Source organism: Quercus suber, unplaced genomic scaffold (genome assembly GCF_002906115.3).
Source record: "Quercus suber isolate HL8 unplaced genomic scaffold, Cork oak 2.0 scaffold_290, whole genome shotgun sequence".
NCBI lineage: Eukaryota > Viridiplantae > Streptophyta > Magnoliopsida > Fagales > Fagaceae > Quercus > Quercus suber.
In genome coordinates this window covers 720302-726301 of record NW_027069746.1, presented here as the reverse complement: position 1 = coordinate 726301, position 6000 = coordinate 720302, and positions in this window count along the sequence as shown.

Here is a 6000-nt window from a genome sequence, read left to right as displayed (position 1 = left end):
GTTGGTAAAGAGTATTACATACGTAACAACACACCTTAACAAATACTATCAATAGATTCAACACTATCAATAAAAGTAATGAAGTTGAAATATTTGCACATTCGACTCTATCCACATTAATCTACCAAAAAAACTAAAACAAAAACAAAAACAAAGAAACAGCCTTTTTGGTTTCATTGTTTAGGGTTAGGGATTTCGTTTTTGCTTTTTTGTTTAATTTTGTGATTGATCTTCCAAACACAAAGTCTAAAAAAAATTTAAAAAAAAAAAAAAAAAAAGATGGAAGGAGAGCTTCAAGACTGGGAGGTGCTTCCCAATCAGATTTGCACTTTTGTATGTGCCTAAATTTGAAAGGCTAGATAAGCTTGTTATTTTCTTCTCTTTCCTTTTCTTTTTCTTTTTTTTTTTTTAGTGAAAAAATTTTCTTGAACAATTTTTTTACAAATAACAAGATAAATAACTGCAGCCAGATGTGCCTTGATGTTCACAATAGTTACCAACAAATAATTGCATTTGTACGAAAGAAACAAAAACGTGATGTTTTGAAAAAAAAAATAATGCAAAAATACGTCTAAAAGAAAGCGAGTTTTTGAAAATCGAGTTCTCCTTAAGTCCCCTGTTTTGCCCTGCTTTTCCCAGTGAAACTCGAGTTTCATAAACTCGAGTTCCACTGGGAAATTTTTTTTGCAAATCCCCTGTTTAGGCCGAGAGGACTCCCCTGTTTTGCCCTGTTTTTCCCAGTGAAACTCGAGTTTCATAAACTCGAGTTCCACTGGGAAATTTTTTTTTGCAAATCCCCTGTTTAGGCCGAGAGGCCTCCCCTGTTTTGTCCTGTTTTCCCCAGTGAAACTCGAGTTTCATAAACTCAAGTTCCACTGGGAAATTTTTTTTTGCAAATCCCCTGTTTAGGCCGAGAGGCCTCCCCTGTTTTGGTCTGTTTTTCCCAGTGAAACTCGAGTTTCATAAACTCGAGTTCCACTGGGAAATTTTTTTTTGCAAATCCCCTGTTTAGGCCGAGAGGCCTCCCCATAAACTCGAGTTTTATGAATGTTTTTTTTTTTAACCACTTTGGCAAATCCCCTGTTCAGGCAAACTACTCTGTTTTTCCCAGTGGAGCCCTTGAGTTTCATAAACTGAAATGCATTTGCCTGAAAAACAACAAAAGGCATTCTCAATGTATCAACGTTATAAACATGTGCAACCATGCTTAATTTGCAATTCTAACCGTATTACTCAAATCACAATCTTCATAGAGGTACATTGGATAGAGAATTACAAGTACATTCAACAAAAACTGCAAAAAGTTCACATAGAGCCAATACAACGTAGTCACTTCTCCTAAGATCAAAGGTCCGCTGGACAAAAACGTCATTCATGGAAGCATGCCTGAAAAACGTAGACTAATCACGTTAGGAGACAATATAGTAAACATTAGGTACACATCGAATGAACAACAATTATTTAACCAATGCATAACTTCTTGGCATCTACCTACCTACTATGGAACATGACCGCTTGTGGAAGCGCCATGGGACTGCAGACATTTTCTGCGGTTATGCCCGGAAGCATGACACAGTCCACATGTCTGCTTAGGTTGACTCTCTATCAAATCTGTGTCCTCCCTCCGCCATCGCCGTTCTCGATCCTTATTCCTCACTCCATCCATCTCATTCCTTATTCTTGACATCACTGGTCTCCCTTTGGCCCGTAATAATGCTGGATTAGGCAACCACTTTGGCCCAATGGGATCCCCCCACAATGACTGTGACTTAGGAACCACAAATGCATGCTCATAAGTGTTAATGGCATTGTTCAAACCATAACATGGGTGAATATATGTGGTTGAATCAATATGCAAATAGTCACATACTCTAATTGTATGTGAACACGGGATCCCTATGTTTTGCCATTTCCCACAACTGCATGTTCTGTCCTGTAACCGAACTTCATAACTGTGGTTTCCTCCTCCTGCACTACACGTGTTGAGTTGGGTAACTACTTGAAATATTCATCCATGGAAGCATGCCTGAAAAACGTAGAGTAATCACGTTAGGAGACAAGATAGTAAACATTAGGTAAACATCGAATGAACAACAATTATTTAACCAATGCATAACTTTTTGGCATCTACCTACCTACTGTGAAACATGACCACTTGTGGAAGCGCCATGGGACTGCGGACATTTTCTGCGGTTATGCCCGGAAGCATGACACAATCCACATGTTTGCTTAGGTTGACTCTCTATCAAATCGGTGTCCTCCCTCCGCCATCGCCGTTCTCGATCCTTATTCGTCACTCCATCCATCTCATTCCTTATTCTTGACTTAACTGGTCTCCCTTTGGCCCGTAACAATGCTGGATTAGGCAACCACTTTGGCCCAATCGGATCCCCCCACAATGACTGTGACTTAGGAACCACAAATGCATGCTCATAAGTGTTAAAGGCATTGTTCAAACCATAACATGGGTGAATATATGTGGTGGAATCAATATGCAAATAGTCACATACTCTAATTGCATGTGAACACGGGATCCCTATGTTTTGCCATTTCCCACAACTGCATGTTCTATCCTGTAACCGAACTTCATAACTGTGATTTCCCCCTCCTGCACTACACGTGTTGAGTTGGGTAACTATTTGAAATATCAACTCTTCATTGCTAAATGGCTTGAGATAATGTTTCTCAGATTTACGCTTATTTCCTTCCCACGTGGATAAGGCATGTGCACTCCATTTCTTACCCTCTGAGAACTCAAAATGGTATTCTTTGCGCCGGTCGTGGAAATATTGAACAAGTTTGTTCCAAGTGAACTCAACCAACGCAGCAATAGGAAGGCCCCGTGCACCTTTCAATACACCATTAAAACACTCTGATATATTGGTTGTCATTGCCCCAAAACGTCTTCCACCATCATGTGACTGGGTCCACATATCCACAGACTCGCTCATTAGGTATGTGTATGGAAGATAATCTTGATTCTTTTCCTTGCCATCCTTCCCCGTCACCTTCTTCTTATTCCTAATGGCCTCAATTTCTGCCTGCTTAATGGTCTCCATTATGGTATCAAATTTAACTGCCTGACTAGCATATCCCGCTTTCAACGCCGCTGACTTTAGAGTTGAGTTCTGGAAATGGGTGTTAAAGTTGCTAGCAACATGTCGAAGACAATATCTATGAAATACCCGTGGTCTTCCATCATCCCTTCTAGGCCAGTTTGCAATGGCGTTTTTGATACCAAGATGTCGGTCAGAAATTATGCAAATGCCTTCGTCAGGTATCACGTGGCCAATCGCTTCTCTTAGGCACTGTAAAAACCACCTCCAACTGGACCCTGACTCACAATCCACAACAGCAAAGGCGAGAGGGAATACCTTGTTGTTAGCGTCGGTTGCCATTGCGACCAACAACTTTCCCTGATATTTACCATACAGATGGGTCCCATCAATACTGATAACCGGCTTGCAGTATTTGAATCCTGATATGCATGGACCGAAAGACCAAAACACATAATGCAACAATACAGTGTCATCTTCATCGGTGGGTGTGATACGATAGAACACTTGGGTAGTCGGGTCCTGATCAATATATGCCATTAGCAACTTTTGCAATCTTTGGTAAGACTCTTCCCAATTCCCAAACATCTTCGCAATCGCCTTTTGTTTCGCATCCCATACCTTGTAGTAAGAAGGCTTATGGCCATTATATTTCGTCTCTATCATAGATATGAGATGCTTAACTGGGGTAGTGTAATCCTCACATAACTTCTGATGGATGTCTGATGCAATAAAATTACAAGTCATCATTCTACCATCATTTCGCACCCCAATCTGTACACACGTATGAGGACCCACATACACGGTGACCATCCATAGTTGGTGGAGATTGGGCTTCATAACTGCGCAGACATACCACTTGCATGACTCATGTACGCATTTCGCACAAAGTTTTTTCGTCGTCGACCTAGTGTAAGTAAAATGTTTGTTTTCCTTGAGGGCACAATTTGTTAATACGCGCTTCACCTCCTCTTTATTGGCAAACGTCAACCCTTTGCACAAATTCATCCCCTCTCTCCAAGTAGACACAAATGGCAACTCAATATGTGAAGGATCAACCATATTTTCCCAAGTATTTGCAGAGAATGACAATGCAGGAGGTTCGTAGGCAGAGATTGTGTTTGCAATGTTTTGGACACTAATAACATTGTCTGCATAAGGTTCACTACCATCCAATGTCTCGTCGTCACCAATGTCCCTCTCAAAGTCCCTAAAGTCCCCTCTGCCAATCATATCTTCATACTCATCTCTTTCGGTAAAATATTCATCGTTAATGGCAATATTCTCATCAACATAGTCGTCGTCGTCATCGTCATCATCATTGTTCATGGTAGTAGTCTCATCAACATAGTCGTCATCATCGTCATCATCATCATCATCATCATCATCACCATCGGCATGAACATCATCGCCCTCTACATGTGTAGAACACTCATATTGAGCATCCGGAACCGTAACTTGTAAGCTTGTGGTTGTTTGTTGGATATCCTCTTGCCAGACTGCACGCGGCTCCAACTTTATGTACAACTCAATGTTAGTTACTTCAGCTATTCTCTCCAACTTGTCAAACATGATCTTTACATGTTTGTCTGTTTCTATCGCCATATACTTGTAATTAATCCGATGCTTCAAGATTTCATTTGGCATACGATAAGTAATTTCTATGTTGTGCACAGCAGGATTCTCACACAACTCTTCCATGACAACCTTCTTCAATTCATCAAGGGTCTTCAACCTACGATCAATTTGCGTATAATAAGTCTTTATACCCGGCCCTTCAAATGGCAATCCCTTGTTCGCATTGGCATTCTTAAGCGGACCACCGTGGTATAGGATTATATCAATTTCAGGCATTGTGAACCTGTTCAAGTCAAGTTACTGTGTTAGTTAAATCACATAATCTGAACCATGATTGCATAAAAAACAACTATAAACTCAACCTTATTGACTTATAAACCTAAACTGTGTTAGGTAACCAAGAATTCCAATAGGCTATTCCAGTTACAGACCTAAAGACAGATTATTTTATACAATATTATTTTACAATCTAAACCATTTTATTTAGTTAGTTTCAAAACTAATCTATTAGGCTAGATTTATGATGACAAGGATCCTCCTAATATGATAAAAAATTCATAAGGTTTCCATATATCCTCTCCCCATTCGTACATATTCTGTTTTGTAAGATTTCTTTCTCAATTCTTCTTTTTTATGTTGTTTTTAACTCCAAAAGATTGTACTAACTTTGTATTTAGTATGTTATTTGAAGAATTTACATATTAGGTTATGTAGAGCTACATGAGATTTTCACCATTTCCTTTTATGGGCAAATAAATACTCAAAAAATTAAGACTACCAACACAAAGTTCTAGCAACGTTGCATAATGGAAAATTAACTAAGTTATGTCAACTATCTACAAAATAAATACTCAAACTCTTTAACCCACACCCATAGACTATTACCCAACTACAATCACAATCAAATTATGCAAACCCTTACCTGAGATATGAATTTGATGAGAAGGAAGAGCAGTGCTCTAGCAATGTGGTGAGTGAGAGTGGGAGGCAATGTGGGTGTGAGAGTTATGGGTGAGTCAGATTTAGTGAGGGTGAGAGAGTTAGTGAGGCTGAGAGACTTGGTGAGGATGCTCTGTTTTGGGTGAGAAAGTTGTGTGACTGTGAGCTTGTGTTATACGGGCGTGTTTTTAATTGAAAGCACAGTGGAACTCGAGTCTATAAGACTCGAGTTCTTTGCAATCTTTCATTATATACACCATCAAAGAAGGAACGCGTTATTTCCAACAAAACTCGAGTATTTAAAACTCGAGTTATGTAAAACGAGTTTTCAAAACTCGAGATCCAGGTGTGTCATTTTATCCAGGTCAGCACTACAAAAAGCAGAAAGCGAGTTTTAAAAACTCGATTTTTTAAAGTGAATCTCGAG